This window comes from Anolis sagrei, chromosome 4 (genome assembly GCF_037176765.1).
Source record: "Anolis sagrei isolate rAnoSag1 chromosome 4, rAnoSag1.mat, whole genome shotgun sequence".
Classification (NCBI taxonomy): Eukaryota; Metazoa; Chordata; class Lepidosauria; order Squamata; family Dactyloidae; genus Anolis; species Anolis sagrei.
Genome location: NC_090024.1, coordinates 66,507,421 through 66,525,674, shown reverse-complemented (window position 1 = coordinate 66,525,674; position 18,254 = coordinate 66,507,421). Strand labels below are relative to the sequence as shown.

The 18,254-nt window shown below is 44.4% G+C and overlaps 1 protein-coding gene across 2 annotated transcripts in view; it reads right to left on the bottom strand.

The window, feature by feature from the left end:
• The window catches only part of LDLRAD4 (low density lipoprotein receptor class A domain containing 4), a 334,558-nt gene that overhangs the window by 255,257 nt on the left and 61,047 nt on the right, over positions 1-18,254 (bottom strand). Inside the window, exon 2 of one of the 2 annotated variants that reach the window (XM_060775010.2) lies at positions 3,679-3,746. The exons of the other annotated variant lie outside the window; for it this stretch is intronic. The gene's annotated coding sequence lies outside the window, so the exon portion shown is untranslated. The remainder of the gene's footprint in view (positions 1-3,678; positions 3,747-18,254) is intronic. 2 annotated transcript variants of the gene reach the window in all.

The window sequence follows — 18,254 nt, the reverse complement described above, 5'->3', positions numbered from 1 at the left end:
ACAACCCCAGCCCCATCCCACAGGGCATATAGCCAGTGTGACTGCCTCTCTAGCTTGCTTTTCAGGGTCACCGATTACTTACTTACTTGCTTACATAGGCAATCCTTCGTTGTTTGAGTAAGATTGTCCTCCAAGTTCAGTGTCCTGGCAGCCGGTACGTCGGTGACCGTGGAGCCCTATTCTTCCACAGTGAGGGTATCGATTTCCAGGTGGAAGGCAGTTCCAGTCAGGGTTGGCTTGATGCACCTTCCTCTTGGCACATTTCTCCCTTTCACCCTCCATTTGTGCCTCTTCAAATTTTACAGCACTGCTGGTCACAGCTGACCTCCAGATAGAGTACTCAAGGGCCAGGGCTTCCCAGTTCTTGGTGCCTATGCCACAGTTTATAAAGTTGGCTTTGGGCCCATCTTTAAATCTCTTTTCCTGTCCTCCAACATTCCGTTTTCCATTCTTGAGTTCGGAGTAGAGTAACTGCTTTGGGAGACAGTGATTGGGCATTCAGACAACGTGGCGAGTCCCGCAGAGTTGATGGCAGTTTGTAGATTGTCCATATTTTGCAGGCATATAGCAGGGTTGGAAGGATAATAGCTTTATAAATCTATTACTCTGGACAATGCTGGGGACAACGTATGCCCATGCTGGACTTACCAGGAACAACTGTGGCTTCACGGCAAGCCAAGAGGGGTGACAAGCACTCCAAAGGCATCCCCACTAGCGACATGTAGCTGCAGGAAGCCCCCATTGCCACAAAGCTCTGAGAGAAAACCAAGCACCTGGAACCATAGCCTTCCTCTGCACAGCCACAGAAACTACCACAGATGTGTATTTCACAGAAACCACGAAGAAGAAATTCATATACTAAGAAAACCTTGTAAAATTGATTAAAGGGCCCCCAAGAAATGCTGTTAATAAAGGTAGAAAATACTGGAATATCAGATTTGTAATATTAGAGTATGCTAGAATTAAATTCACAAAATATGGAATATTCAATAATAAAAGCAGGATTTAAATTGAGAACAAAATCAGAATGGGATTAGTGAATGAAGGAACATCCAACTAGGTGGATCTTGGTATGGTCCAAGATAGACTAAACGATGTGTTTATTTTACTCTCTACTACCTTTTCTATAGTTTTAATTGAATTCTATAGGAGGACTTGTCTTCCCATTCTACACCTGAGATGCTTACCCAGGAGTCTTTTGTGGTGAATTTTTACTAAAAGGTAGTATAGAAAAACATTGTTTAAAATGGAATTCTTATGGAGATCGAATTCCCCCTTATATTCTAGAGTTAGAAAAATCATGAAATGAGCATTGATGGTAATAATTCCAAATTGTCACAAGATATGAGTAAAATATTTATGATACTATCTAGATTTCCTGTATCTGAAAAAAAACAAAATCATTAGTTTTTAGTTGATTAAGCCCCTCCAGACTAGTTACTATGCTGAGTAATCACTAAAATCCTTGAGATAAATTTTCTTAACCCAGGAAGAGCTGGAGAGTGAATTCAGAATTTCTAGTAAACAGTTTTTAAATTACCCAGGTTTCTTGTATGTATGGGTATGTATACACACAGAAACAAACACATAGAATAAATATTCATGAAATGCACATTGCAAGACTAAAATTGAACTGACACACACTGGTCATTAACTTACTTCTTCTCTATATGTAAACTAAGCCTTTGTGACAGGTCTCCCCATTTTATAAGATATTGGTTGACTTTCTTATCCCTACAAGCAATTATTTATGAATCATACTCTTACATGCTCCTTGTTGGGGCACTTACAGAATATCATGACTCATTGGCAATTTTCCTCTAGCAAGATTTGAGGGGCGGGAGGAAAATGCCAACCTGCCATTAAACTACACCAGATAGTCTTTCAAGCATGAATTCTAATTATTATTTATCCCATCTCCTTTGATGACTTGGGGAATGGCTTACTCATCCACATTAATGCAACATTTCAGTCTTCATTAAAACATTACGAAAATTGAGGTTTCACTTGAACATTATCAGAGTTAGCTGCTCATCTCAAGTATGCATTGCAGGAGACATTTGAATATTTCAGGTAACTGACTTCTCAATATGCGATCAGATTTCTGTTTCTTACAATTAGAAAAGAAGCATTTCCAAGTAAAATCAGAAATAGATTTTTTTAAAGGACAAAACTGTTCAAAATGAGTCACTTTGGGACATCTTCCAAAATTCCACACCTCTGCTCTAAACCAATAGGTGAAAATTGCATGAGCCCCCCCCCCCCAGCCACTTTTCCAGGGTCCAAGGCCCTTAAATCCCCCAGACAGCTTCTTCTTTGCTTCACAAATTTGGGCAGAAGTCCCGTAATTCAATGCCTGCAAATACCCATTGGTGCAGCTTTGAGATTAATGACACTACCCAGTTCCCCATTCTTCCAAACGTCCCAAATTAGCAAATTTACCCAGAAGTGTGCTGGGGAGGGGAATGTTCTGTAAAGATTGGTTTCTGTCTCATTTCCCCACCTAAATCATGGGGCCATCCAGACTGATTAAAAAGTCCCACATTTTGTTCTTGTTCTTTCCAGTTTTATAATAAGCCAACTTGAGGACCTGGACTGTTTCCAGACAGCAGTTTATCATGGGAGAAAATGGGTTGAATTAACCTGTTCTCTCCTGCTTTGCTGTCCGCATGGGCACCCAAAAGAAGCATACTTTCCCATGTGTTGTCCCCATTGTAGTGCAGTAACAACCATGCTAGAATGGAGACAACCCAAATCCCCTCGCCCCAAAAAAACCTTACCAGGCCACCATTACCGGGCAACCATTATGCATCTCTCGAGGTTCCTGGTATATACCAATGTAGCACCAGGAAGCAGAGGGAGAGGTAGGAGCATTTTGGGGCAGGAGAGATACCCCCCCCCCCGTGTCCAAGTGCTACATTGATACATTGCAGGAAGCATGCAGAGAGTCGTAATGGTGGCCTGGTAAGGCCACCATTTTAAAGATGGGGGGAATTTGGGGAGGGGGTGGGTTCCCTCTTTGCTTCTCTGGACCCATGAGACACAAAGAAGCAAATTGGATTGTGCGGATTGACCCCTCAGTAGTTCCAAGACTACCAAGGAGTCAATCCCCATAGGGACCATACTCCATTAGAAGAAGACCATGGTCTAATGAAGTATCAAATTAATCGGGGACAAAGCAGGGTTTTTCTGCTTTGTCTCAAATTAATTTGGTTTTACTGAAGACGTTATTTGGATGCCTCCAGTAATACCACAGGAGCTCCCGCATTACGGGCCCTGTCTGGATGAGCCCTAAGTGTGATAAACCTATGACCATAATAGGGGCAGAAATAATTTTTAGATATTCATTCCCAAACACTTTCTCTCTATGTTCAAATAACATGTAAAGTGGGACCCCTTTAACCATGGAACTTATATCTGCAACTTCATTTATTTATGCCCAGAGGGGAAAACCGTTTCTCTAGGAATTTGCTAGGTGTTCCAGGCAATTCTGTAGAGTTGTATGAGAAAACTTAGCAAATTCCTTGGTCTTTCAATGCAATCTCTAGGATATGCTAGGACCAGGAGTGATGTAATTCAATTGTGTTCAGTCATATCCGTAGTTTTACATGACCATAGTCTAGCCAGGAATGTATACCACACAAATACAGGGGTCTTACTGTATTATTCCCCTCTTACTTCAACTGCTCCTTGTGCTGCTTTGGCCAATCCATATGACTCTCTTTACTTGCAATGCAGGAATCATTCTTCGAATGCAAAAAAAGAAAGAGGACAGAATTTACTGTTGTATAATTCTATTTGGTATCGCTGGCTACAATGGGTAGCAATTTATTTTTAAGTCAAGCTAAAACAAGAGCAGTCTCTCCCTCCCTCCTTCTCCCCTGTTCAAACCCCTCATTTCCACTATATTGAGATCATCTGATTACGCTCCTAGTGATCTAATCTGTTACATAACCAAAACACACAGAAGCAAAGTCTGCCGTCCACTCAGCGCTGGAAGCTATTGGGACTTCAAAGGAAGGAACTGTATGCAAGACAGCTGCACAACTGAGCCTTTAATAATGAAAGGAAATGCTAAGAAAAATAACAGTTACGAGATGGTTCCTAGGAAGAACTGCCTCAAGGTTCACAGTGCCCTCTTTCCACCCCTGCACTTCATTTAAAAAAAGAGAGATTTAGGAACATTTAAAGACATTGCATTTTTAAGAGACATTTGCTTATTTTCTGTTTTGAAAACTGAATTCTACTCACAGCAGTTGGCTTTACCATTTTACTTCAAGACTATATCCCTGGGAGGCAGTCCATTGGTATAACTGGAATGGTCACATTCCTAATTATTAGGTCCAAATAAGAGGACAGCTCTATCAAAAGCTGGCTCTCAACTACAAAGGAGAACATCCCGATTCAGAGATGGAGAGAACCCATTTTTGTGATAGTCTTGTGTGCAGGAGAAAAGGAGTAGGTAGGGAATCAAGCAACACCCCCCCCCCCACTTTGATCTCCAGACTCAGAGAATAATGGTTCATCTAAAACATGGCCAAAAACAAACAAACCATGGTCTCTCTAACTGTAGAATGACACCATGGATGACAAGGGAAATGAAGATAATGATTGAAAGGTAGGGTTACTGCTTCACATGGGAAATAATTGATGGAGAGGACGAATCTATGAACCTGTCAGAAATTTGCAACCAATTGGAGATCTTGTTTCTGTCCCACTATCCACTCAAGTGCGTTTGGTGGGACAGAAAAGAGGGCCTCTTTAGTGGCTGCTTCCAGACTGGAACGTCCTCCCAAGAGAGACCAAGAGGGCCCCATCTCTGATGGCCTTCCACAAGCAGGTCAAGTTCTTCCTCTGCCAGCCGGCATTTGAGGAAGGATAAGGGAGGCACTGCTGGGGAAGTTGTGAATGGGGGGTTAGGGGGAATGTGGGTTTTGAAATACATTTTAATTGTGCTTATTATATTTTTATGTTATATTTTAACTTAACTCACACAGTACTGTTTACTGGTAAATATTTGGGTTTTTTTTTAATTTTTGTATTTGCTTTGTTTAAAATGGGTACCAAAGTGTGGTTGTTAGCCAATAGCCACTTTGAATTCCCACAAAGAGAAAGGCAGGGTATAAATAAAAGAAACAAACACACAAATCTAGGTCTGCTTATTAGGACATTAACAATAGAACATGTTTGAAATGTTCATGCAGCTGACACTACAATAGCAAATAGAAGGTGCACATGCTCAATGTCTAACATTTCCCACAATGTCACTTCATCAAAACCTTGATCAAACCCTGCAGTAGTTTAGCAGGCTTGCTATTATTATGTACTTCCAAGAACACTCAGAATTCAACTGCCTATTGACACAAGGCTTTGTTATATCCTCGCTGAACTACTGTAATGTGAAATATTCCTAAGTGTTCAGAAACTATAGCTTGTCCAGGATGCTATAGTTTCCTGAACTATAAAGATCGTATATAACTGTTGCTTATTTATATCCTACATGAAGCATTGCCCATTACAGCTCTCCTTTACGACCATTATTTTTGTGTCTGTCCATGTTTTATGACTTTATGATGATTTAGGACCACATCACACTAGAACATAGATCCACTTTAAATCCAGTTTCTGCTTTCTGCAGAATTCTGGAGCTTGTGGTTTAGGGAGGGGCCTTTAAACTGCTCACACAGACAGTCCTGGGCCTCCCCAAACTACAAAACCCCCAAATTCTGCAGGAGGCAGAAACCGGATTTAAAGTGGAACCATGCTCTGGTGTGATGAGGCTGACAATCTAGCTTATTTTTAAAAATGCGAGCTGACTAGTATGTTCTTAAAGCATGGGATTTTTATGTATCATGTTGCCCAGTCTTCCTCAAGTCTATTACTCTCCAGATGTTTGGGATCTGAACTTCCCAAGCATAGGCCCCACCTACACTGCATATACTTTAATATGTAGATCCATATTATGCAGTAAAATTGTGCCATAGATAAGAGTGAGGAATTCTGAGTGCTGTTAGCCAAAACCTCTGCAGGACCACAAGCTGAGTTCAAGATCTATCACAAACTTCGTAAGTTTATGCCAGGGATAGTCTTAGTGTGGGCTTGGGACTACATGTATCTCCAGATTCAGCCCTTGCCATTCCAGATTCCCTCGACTACCCATTTTTTTCTGGCCACAAAAGAGTGAGGGAAAGTGAAACTTCAAAAAGCATCAATTAACCTGCTAAACAAACTTCAGGGGCCCATTATGTTGTTTAATCATTGCAATAAATGCCAATTTTCAAAATCACAACTGGACTTCTATTTATTTATTTATTTATTTGCTGCATTTGTTGACCGCCGTTCTCAGCCCTAGGGCGACTCACGGTGGTGTACAACATATAAAAGACAATTTACAATAAAGCAAAAACGAAAAATCAACATATAACTAATACACAATAATATAATTACACTAAAATAATCCGCTCCGTCTTATCGTAGAATCATAACCAAACTCGTAATCCATATTCCGTTCCAGTTGTCATTACCAGTTAATGTAACACTCAGTTAAATGCCTTCTCAAATAGCCATGTCTTTAGGCTCTTACGGAAAGACATAAGGGAGGGCGCCTGTCTGATGTCAACAGGGAGGGTGTTCCACAGCCGGGGGGCCACCACCGAGAAGGCCCTCTCTCTCGTCCCCGCCAGACGTGCCTGTGAAGCAGGCGGGATCGAGAGAAGGGCCTCCCCAGACGATCTCAAGGCCCTCGTGGGCTCATAGGCCGAGATGCGGTCCGAAAGGTATTTTGGGCCGGAACCGTTTAGGGCTTTGTAGGATAACACCAGCACCTTAAATTGGGCCCGGTAGCAGATCGGCAGCCAGTGGAGCCGGAACAACAAGGGCGTTGTATGCTCCCTGCGTCCCGCTCCTGTTAGTAACATGGCTGCCGCGCGCTGGACTAGCTGAAGCTTCCGGGCCGTCTTCAAGGGCAGCCCCATGTAGAGAGCGTTGCAGTAGTCAAGGCGGGATGTGACCAGAGCGTGTACCACCGTGGCCAAGTCAGACTTCCCGAGGTACGGGCGCAGCTGGCGCACGAGCCTAAGCTGTGCAAATGCTCCCCTGGTCACCGCTGAAACCTGGGGGTCCAGGCTCAACAATGAATCCAGGGTCACACCCAAGCTGCGAACCTGCGCCTTCAAGGGGAGTGCGACCCCATCCAGCACAGGCTGTAACCCTATACCCTGTTAGGCCTTGCGACTGACCAGGAGTACCTCTGTCTTGTCTGGATTTAATTTCAGTTTGTTCGCCCTCATCCAGACCATTACAGCGGCCAGGCACCGGTTCAGGACCTCGACAGCCTCCTTAGTAGCAGGTGGGAAGGAGTGACAGAGTTGGACATCATCTGCGTACAGATGACACCGCACCCCGAAACTCCGGATGATCTCACCCAGCGGCTTCATGTAGATATTAAACAACATGGGGGACAATATAGAGCCCTGTGGAACCCCACAGGTCAAAGGCTGTGGTGTTGAACAGGAGTCCCCCAATAACACCTTCTGGGTACGGCCCTCCAGAAATGACTGGAGCCACTGCAGAGCAGTGCCCCCAAGACCCATTTCCGCAAGGCGCCCCAGAAGGATACCGTGGTCGACGGTATCGAAGGCCGCTGAGAGGTCCAGCAGCACCAACAGGGACACACTCCCCCTGTCTAGCTCCCGGCGCAGATCATCCACTAAGGCGACCAAGACCGTCTCGGTTCCATGTCCCGGTCTGAAACCAGACTGTGCCGGATCCAGATAATCCGTGTCTCTCAAGAATACCTGGAGTTGTGAGGCCACCACGCTTTCCATGACTTTGCCCAAGAAGGGGAGATTGGAAACAGGCCGAAAGTTGTCGAATTTAGTGGGGTCCAATGATGGTTTCTTCAACAGTGGTTTTATAATAGCTTGTTTCAAGCTCGCTGGAATCTTGCCTTCCCGAAGGGAGGCATTAACCACCACCGTTACCCACTCAGCCAATCCCCCTCTGGCCTCCTTCAGAAGCCAGGATGGGCAGGGGTCTAGGATGGACGTGGTGGGCCTCATTCCTCCAAGTATCTTGTCCACATCCTCGGGCTTCACAAACTGAAAAGAATCCATCAAAATAGGACAAGCAGGTGCTCGTGTCACATCCTCAGAGACTGCATTTAACATGGTGTCCAGCCCAGAACAGATCAAGGCGACTTTGTCTGCAAAGAACCGAGCAAATGCTTCGCAGCGCGTGACCGAATTGTCAGGGCTCCCGCCTGAGGTGGCGGGAGTTAAAAGGCCTCTGTCAATCCGAAACAACGCCGGACGGTTTTTTGCAGATGCAATAGTTGCCGCAAAGAAAGTTTTCTTTGCGGCTTTTATTGCCGCGGCATATGCCCTTAGAAAGGACACAAACCGTGCTCGATTTGACTCGCTTGGGTCCGAGCGCCACACGCTCTCTAGTTCCCTCTTCCTTCGCTTCATCACTGCCAGCTCCTCAGTAAACCAAGGAGCTGGTTTAGCTCGGCTACTTGAGAGGGGACGTTCCGGAGCGATCATGTCAATTGCCCTGGTCATCTCCCCATTCCAGAGAGCGACCAAGGCCTCGACATGGTCACCTACCGAGGTGGCGGGAAAATCCCCAAGAGCCGTCAGGAATCCATTCGGATCCATAAGCCTCCTGGGGCGGACCATCTTAATGGGTCCTCCACCTTTGCGGAGGTTAGGGGGCGCAGTGAGCCTAAATCTGATCAGGAAGTGGTCGGTCCATGGCAACGGAGAGATGGACAACTCCTCCACACTGCCACCCTGCTCCCATCCCTGGCAGAAAAAAAAGTCCAATGTATGTCCAGCACAGTGGGTGGGGCCAGATATTTGTTGGGACAGCCCCATGGTTGCCATGGCAGACATGAAGTCCTGAGCCGCTCCTGTGAGGGTCGCCTCGGCATGGATATTGAAGTCCCCCAGCACAAGAAGCCGTTGAGACTCCAACGCCAGGCTCGAGACTACCCCCGCTAGCTCAGGTAGGGAGACTGTAGTGCAGCGAGGTGGACGGTACACTAGCAGAATCCCTATTCTGTCCCGGTCACCCACCCTCAGGTGGACGCATTCAAAATTTGTGGTCTGTGGGATGGGACTCCTGGTCAGATGGATGGAATCTCTATAGACCACTGCGACCCCGCCTCCCCGTCCTCCGGATCTCGGTTGGTGCTGTACGGAGAAGCCTGGAGGACAAAGCTGGGTAAGATTTACGCCTCCAGCTTCATCCAGCCAGGTCTCCGTGATGCACGCCAGATCTGCCCGCTCATCCAGGATTAGATCTTGGATAAAGGTCGTTTTTCCGTTGACTTCTAGTCACCTCAGATTTCCTAACTTTGTGCTTTGACAATATTGAAAGTCTGGGAAGGCCCTTTATTTGTTCAGTCGCTTCGAACTCTTCGTGACCTCATGGACCAGCCCACTCCAGAACTCCCCAGCTCCTTTAAGATCAATCCAGTCAATTCAAGGACATCATCCATCCATCTTGCTCTTGGTCAGCCCGACTTCCTTTTTCCTCCAATTTTCCACAGCATCATTATCTTCTCCACATTTTCCTGTCTTTGCCTTTAATATCCTTCCTTCCAGTGAACAGCCAAGCTTTTTTTTCCTGGAGTATGGACCGGTGTAATCTTCTTGTCGTCCAAGGCATTCTCAGAATTTTCCTCCAACACCATAGTTAAAAGAGTCTATCTTCCTTCGCTCTGCCTTCCTTATGGTCCAGCTCTCAGATCCATAGGTTACTACAAGGAATGCCATTGCTTTCACTATGCGGATATTCATTGCCAGTGTGATGTCTCTACTCTTCACTATTTTATCGAGATTGGTCATTGGGAGGCCCTTGGAGAGTCCCAAATGTATAAAAAATAGTGCCTGAATCCACCACAGGTGCCCACCACAGACCAAAGGGAACTGCTACCACAAAGAGACTCAGCACAGTACTTTGACTACAGAGGAGTGGCTATACAGAATCTTGGAAACTGAAAGCATGCTTGGTTTGTGGAGCGATGCCATTTGATGTACCTCTTGCCTGATTCTTGAGTAGTTGTAAACAGCACTTGAAACAAATACTGCTGGTTAGTGAGAGAATCGAATATTATTGAATAATACACTTTTAAAATGTAGGCATCCTCTTGACAAGAAATGTGTCCTTCTTCTAAGCAAAGGTTCACCCAAGTGAACAACTCAAAAGTATTGTGTGTGGTAAGGCAGTTGCATCAGTGGCTTTTCAAATACACTCTTTCAATTTTAGTCAAAAGAACCAGTGCTTGCTTTACTCAGGATCTACAATATTTTTCAAAGTATCCTCAACAAAGACCACTCTTCGTAGTATTTCAGAAATTCTGTTCTAATACATCAGCTGAGTGCTACTGCAGAGAGTGCTAGGGAATGTGTGAGTGCAACCGTCACATCTTTTTTTTTTAAAGATTCCATTACAGCTTTGTGTCTGCCTCTCTCTAAACTCAGGCCTTGCCAGTATGTAGGATTAAATGACTTTCCAAGGTTGAATAAGCCACCATCTGTCTGTTTTGCATGGTGCTGTTTGCCATCCGGGAGGCTTGTCCCTCAGAGCATGTTCCTACCATATGTTAGCCTCAAGTGATCAGCCATGCCAAGACATTTGGGAGGAGAAAAATGACTAAGTCTAGCTGGAAAACCCTCTCTAGAATTCCAGAGGAGGTTCTCCGGGGCTGTGTTTGTCAAACTGTTCAGTCCTTCCTAACCTCCTGTGATACCCATCTGCTGGGAACTTTACAGATATGTCATCCAAAAGCAGACACTGAATTTGTTTCAACAGCGTAATAATTGCATTATTTTCATGCACATGGATCTTTAGTAAGCTTGGGAATGCATCTGAAGAGACATGATCATGCAAGAAGCTGCAAAACTATAGATTTTACAATGTTACATTCATCCTACTATCCAATCAAGTTAACACAACATATACAATCAGTCAAACCCAACCCTTAAAAAATCAAGAATGAATGCATAAAACCAACTTAGCTAATTTCCATTAAACAAACCCACACAACCATCTAAAAGGTATGTAGAGGTTGATGTTTCCAAGACAGAATTTTCCTAAGTGTTTAGATCAACTAAAATGATTGAGTAAAAAGCTGTCAAAAGCTGATATTATTAATCTAAGGTTGCCAGAAGTCAAAGCCTATCCAAAAGACTCCACAGTTTTCATGGTTCATCTCCAGGTGGGAGAGAAAGGTGAAAATTCTCCCTTTTTGCTGGGCTTAGCTCCAAGTAAGAGAAAAGGGCTGTATGCAAATCTCAGCTCAGCTAGAACATGGTGTTGTGGTTCTGCCTGTGACTGTTTCATTGCCTGATGTTTCAGAGAACAGTGAACAAGCTTTTGCAGACCTTCAGGAGTCTGAGGCTGGGGATTTTGGGCAGGAGTCTGGTGTTGCTCGTGATGCGGATGAGGATTCTGGGATTGTCAGGCCAACTGTGGATGTTCAGTTAGAGACAGATTCAGAGGCTGACAGACCTGAGCTAACTTTCCCAAGAGAACCAAGGTCGGAATCTGAAAGGAATGTGTTAATTGGAGATATAGAGCAGTCTGACTCCCCTGAGTTAGACAGAAGAAAAGAGATTTGTCAACAGAGACAGATGGCCGAAGGGAGGCACTGCTCTCTCAGACTGTTGTCTAAGAAAGGCACTCCTCAGAGTTTTCAAGGAAAAAGACATCGTTTCTTAAGTATAAATGAGGGTTGATTTGGTTTGATTCTTCAGAGGAATCAATGTCTAGTAAAAGGAACAAACCTCTCTCTTGTTTCAAGCTTCATGGGCCTTGGTTTTTTTCTATGTGGTTTTTCATGGTTTCAAGTGTTCTTCATGGTTTCTTGCATTTCTCCTGGAATCAAGTGGCATCATGGACTTTGTTATGTTTATCATGTACTTTTAATCCTCTGGATTGTTTGTGTGCCAAGTCTTCAGTTTAAAGGCCTTGCCTGTGCTTTGGTTTTTTGGATTATTGCTTCCAAGTTTTTAAGTGACTGTTTTGATATAGACAGTATTTTGTATTACTTTTAAATGCTTTTATTCTTTTGCTGAAGGTGCTTTGCTTATTCACTGAACTCTGGAATGTGAGATTGGTTCAAAGGTGCCTTCCTAGCCCTGGTGTGCGACACACGGTTTGTCACAATTTGCAAGGCTTAATTGATTTGTTTTTACAATAGATTCCCTCCTCGCCTGCCCATTTTATGTATTTGCTTTGCTCCATCCTTCTCCACTAGCTTTATGTAGTGTCAGCACCCACCTTCCACTCCGATCTGCATCCACTTTTGGCTACAAGCATACAAACTAGATTAAATGTTCCTTATCCTATCTCCCAAAGTAAGTGAGAAGGAATAATCCCCTCATTTCCCCTTGACCTTGAAACAGCCCCTTTAGCAAAGATGTGTGTCTTAATTTCTAACCAGAAAAACATGTTTTTTCTCTCTCACTCACTCTCTGTGTTTGAATGACACGCTGTGAACAACTGTGGATGATGCTCAGTGCATAGTGCTTAAGGAACAAAGCACATCCCTGGTTTCAGGGTTTGGTCCAGAAACATCAGGTCCTTTAATTATCCTGAACCCTAGTTTCCTCATATATCTTAATAAAAAGAAGTACAACCAAGATCCTATGATGCAAAACATTAATATTTTCTTTCAAATCTGCTCATAATGTTGTATACCACTAATTTTACAAGGGTTTAAATCTATGAAGAGATAGAATAATTATAAGAGGAGTAAATCGGCTTCTAAAAGACAAGTCCAAGGGTGCATCTACACTTTAGAATGAATGCAGTTTGACACTATCTTAATTGTCATAGAATCATGAGAGTTTGAGCTATGTGAGGCACCAGGACCCTTTCACATTATCCGCTTTGAACTGTTTTACCTGAGTCTACACTGCCCCATAATCCAGTTCAAAGTAGATAATTTGGATATTATAATGTAGTGTAGAAGGGGCCGAAAGCTATAGCTTCCATTATTTATTTATTTATTTATTTATTTACAGTATTTATTTACAGTATTTCTACCCCATCCTTCTCACCCCAAAGGGGACTCAAAACAGCTTACAGAACACACATATGGCAAACATTCAATGCTAATTGTATAATTAACAAGGACAGACAATACAAACAGAGGTAAAGGCAGTTTTTCCCATCTTATTTCCAGCATCTTGGAGTCTGTGCTCAACTCCGGCCAAGGGGGGTGCTGTCACTCCATCTTCCATGCTGAGGAGCTTTCCTCCAATCAAAGTCCTTTTAATTATGCCTTTTATTACCTCTCCACTAAAAGCGGTACCTATTTTACCTACTCGCATTTCTGTTTTCGACCTGCTAGGTGGACAAGCAAGCTGGAGCTAATAGTGGGTGCTCACCCACCCGGGCTCAAACTTCTGATCTTCTGATCGGCAGGATTTTTCTGCAGCACAGCTGTTTCACCTGCTGTGCTAAGCCCCGGCCCCTTAGCATTGAGCCATGCTAATTGAAGTGGTGTCAAGCTGTATTAATTCTATAGTGTAGATGCACCCTCAGAAAAGCATTTGTATGTATGTACAGTAATTATGCATTTTGACAACAGAAGGCAAGGCCCTTCATCTTCTAAGAAGTCATCATTCTGTGACTTCTGGATAAGAGTATTGCTTTTCTTAAAGTGTTTTCTGGGCTGTATGGCCAAATTCCAGAAGCATTCTCTCCTGACGTTTCACCACAACTTACTTGTTACATGAATACTAAGCAGTACAGACATCATACCAACATAAATAAGCTAATAAGCACAAAAACTAAGTGCAAATACAGATGGAATATTTTTAAAGTAGTACATTTTCCCTGTATTTAAGCCAAATGTTAATTGTGAAGCTCAATTCCCAATAAACAAGTCTGTGTCATTTTTAAAAAGTGTTTTAAATTAATATGACATAAAAATGGCTGAAGTGTACATATGGTACATTACAAAATAAAATGGCAAGGAACAACAAGAGCCAAAGATGAACAAATGTGCAATTAGTTTGTACATAGGTCTCATGAAAATCAAATTGCAAAGGTAGAAGGAAATCTGCAAAGTCACCACTGAGAATGTGTTATATATCATATCTGTCTTCCACCCACAATATACAGACTACTAATAAATAAATTATCACCAACGTAAGTTTTAAGATGTTCCACTAGACATGAGATTAAGGATATTTAAGACAGCATTTCAGGGAATCGAAGAATATACTCCTTTGCTGAAAAGCATTCCTTCTCTTTTGTCCCTCCTGCTTCCACATCAAACCTCAGGAATTATGCCATTGCTTCAGGTCAAAGGAAAAGCAGAACCAGCTGCCTTAAAGCCAAACAACTAGCAGGTTTGCTGTCCTCCCTGCTGTTTTGGCTTGAACTCTTCAGACTGGAAAATTCGGAAGCATGATCTCCCAAGCTTTATAAATGCCAAAGCCATCTAAGAGGAAAATAGGACAAGGCCACCCCCAGGCAAGTTTGTACGGAAATCCAAGGGCTGCAAGGAAGCTTTATGGTAAACATCACATAGGGACAGACTTCTCCGTAGAAATTATTCCACAAGAGCAATCCCACACACACAAATGTGTGTGTGTGTGTGTGTGTGTGCATACAGATACATAGAGAGATTGTACAGACAGATAAAAATATACACATAAAAGGCAACTTATATAAAATACAAAAAGAGATAGAGTGAGGCAGTAAGCAGGAAAAAAAACTCAACAGATGGGACACTGAATTTTTCTACAAGATGTCCATCATCAAAATAATATCAGTCAGCTCTTCTTATATGTTATGTTATTCAGAAGCACCAAAAGAGGTAGGAACTGGAACCTTTCACATGTTGCACGAAGAACACAAGAAAAGAATGCATGACTTGGGTCCCATTTTCACTGTTCCCTGCTGCTGTTGTAGAATGAGAAAATCTGGCAAAGAACCTCGAGCAACTTATTTCCCATGACAATTTTGTACACTGAGAAAATTAATTAGGCTTGTTGTTGCTGTGGGCCTTCAAGTCGTTTCAGTCTTACAGCGACCCTATCACTGAGTTTTCTTATCAAGAGTTATTCAAAGGGGATTTGCCTTATTTACTATATATTTTATTTATTTACTATATTTATATCCCGCTCTTTCTCACCCCAAGGGGTACTCAGAGCAGCCTACAACGTGAACATCGAGAAAACCGAAGTGCTCTTCCAGCAGTCACCAACCTGGCCCTGGCCCTTGAATGCTCTAGCTGGAGGTCTTACTTACTTACTTACTTAGGCGATACCTCGTTGGACGAGTAAGATGGTCTTCCATCATGGGTTTCCCTGTGGGTTCTTATGTGGCTGTGGAGCCCTATTCTTGCTCTGCATCTTCTTCCGCAGTGAGGGCATTGGTTTCCAGGTGGAAGGCGGTCGCGGTCGGGGTTGGCTTGACGCGCCTTCCTCCTGGCACATTTCTCTCTTTCACCCTCCACTCGTGCCTCCTCAAATTCTGCAGCACTGCTGGTCACAGCTGTCCTCCAGCTGGAGCGCTCAAGGGCCAGGGCTTCCCAGTTCTCAGTGTCTATGCCAGAGTTTTTAAGGTTGGCTTTGAGCCCATCTTTAAATCTCTTTTCCTGTCCACCAACGTTCCGTTTTCCGTTCTTAAGTTCGGAGTAGAGCAACTGCTTTGGGAGACGGTGGTCAGGCATCCGGACAACGTGGCCGGCCCAGCAGAGTTGATGTTGGAGGACCATCACTTCAATGCTGGTGGTCTTTGCTTCTTCCAGCACACTGACGTTTGTCCGCTTGTCTTCCCAGGAGATTTGCAGGATTTTCCGGAGGCAGCGCTGATGGAAACGTTCCAGGAGCTGCATGTGACGTCTGTAGACAGTCCACGTCTCACAGGCATAGAGCAGGGTTGGGAGGACAATAGCTTTATAAACAAGCACCTTGGTATCCCTACGGATGTCCCGGTCCTCAAACACTCTCTGCTTCATTCTGGAAAATGCTGCACTTGCAGAGCTCAGGCGGTGTTGTATTTCGGCGTCGATGTTGACTTTGGTGGAGAGGTGGCTGCCAAGGTAGCGGAAATGCTCCACATTTTCTAATGTGACACCATTAAGCTGTATTACTGGCATTGGAGAGGGATTGGCTGGCGACTGCTGGAACAGCACCTTGGTTTTCTCAATGTTCAGTGACAGGCCGAGCTTCTCATATGCTTCTGCGAAGGTGTTTAGAGTGGCTTGTAGATCTTCTTCTGAATGCGCACAGACGACATTGTCATCAGCATACTGGAGTTCTATAACAGCTGTTGTTGTAACCTTGGTTTTGGCTTTCAGTCTGCTGAGGTTGAATAGCTTGCCATCTGTCCGATAGATTATTTCCACTCCGGTGGGAAGCTTCCCATCAACAAGGTGAAGTATCATAGCGATGAAGATGGAGAATAGAGTTGGGGCAATAACACATCCCTGTTTGACACCTGATTCCACTTTAAATGGGTCACTTTGGGAGCCACTGCTGTCCAAGACTGTTGCCATCATGTCATCGTGGAGGAGCCGCAGGATCTTCACAAATTTGTTTGGGCACCCGATTTTGTGGAGGATGGTCCAGAGAGCGCTGCGATTCACTGTGTCGAATGCCTTTGCAAGGTCGATGAATGCCATGTACAGAGGTTGGTTTTGTTCCCTGCATTTTTCTTGGAGCTGTCGTGCAGTGAAGATCATGTCCACAGTTCCTCTGGAGGGGCGGAAGCCATTCTGGGATTCTGGGAGGTCTTCTGAGAGGGGCAGAAGGCGGTTTGCAAGGATTCTTGCGAGGATTTTCCCAGCAGAGGTTAGAAGGGAGATACCTCGATAGTTTCCGCAGTCTGTTCTTTCTCCTTTTTTGAAGAGGGTGATGATGGTGGCGTCCTTGAAATCTGCTGGGATTTTCTCGGTCACCCACACTTTTTCTATGAGCTGGTGGAGTTAGTGTGTCAGATCAGGTCCTCCCTCTTTAAAGATTTCAGCAGGGATCCCATCTGGTCCACTGGCTTTGTTATTCTTCTGTTGGCTGATGGCATTGCTGACTTCTTCCAAACTAGGCAGTGCTGCAAGCTCGTCTCTGGTTTGTTGTTGTGGGATTTGTGAGAGGACCTCTTCGGCCACATTGGAGCTGCGGTTCAGGAGGCTTTGGTAGTGTTCTTTCCAACGTAGTGCAATTGAGTTTTGGTCCTTCAGGAGTTTGGTTCCATCTGATGAGCGTAGAGGCTGTATCCCATGGTTTCTTGGTCCATAGATGACCTTTGTGGCTTTGAAGAATCCCTGAGCATCATGGGTATCTGCCAGGTGTTGGATTTCTTCGGCCTTCTTTGTCCACCAGATGTTCTTGAGTTCTCTTGTCCTTCTTTGGACCTCAGCTTTTGCACTGGCATAGATCTTTTTCTTAGCAGCACAGTTGATGTCTCTCTGCCATGCTTGGAAGGCTTTCCTTTTCTTGTCAATTAGCTGTTGGATCTCGATGTCATTTTCATCAAACCAGTCTTGATGTTTCTTGGCTTGGTATCCAATAGTTTCTTCGCAGGCTTGGATGATGGAGGTCTTCAGTTTGTTCCAATGTTCCTCGACACTTTCGGGGTGTACTGTGGGTAGATGGTCCTTGAGTGCTGTTTGGAGATGGGCTCATCTGGAGGGCTCCTGAAGGGCTTGGGTGTTCATTTTGCGCCTTGTCTTCCTTCCTTGGAGTCTGCGCTTGGGAGCGATCTTGAGAGCCATCGAGGATCGAATTAGCCTGTGGTCAGTCCAGCAGTCGTCAGCACCTGTCATGGCTCTTGTGAGGAGCACATCACGGCGGTCTCTGGCGCGTGTGATTACATAGTCTAAGAGGTGCCAATGCTTTGACCGGGGGTGCTTCCATGATGTCTTGAACTTGTTTTTCTGGCGGAAGAGCGTGTTGGTGATGACAAGGTTGTGTTCCGCACATTTGGTGAGAAGCAGGATGCCATTTGAGTTGCTGTTTCCAACCCCGTCTTTTCCGATGGTTCCTGGCCACAGGTCGAAGTCTCGCCCGACTCTTGCATTGAAGTCCCCCAGGAGGATGATTTTGTCCTCCTTAGGTATCCCCGATAGGACGTTGTCCAGCTGACAGTAGAATTTCTCCTTGATGTCTTCGTCAGCATCTAGTGTTGGTGCATAGGCACTTATGATGGTTGCCCGTTGGTTTTTGGCAAGATCGATTCGGAGAGTTGAGAGTCGTTCGTTGATGCCAGTGGGTGCTTCGGACAGATGT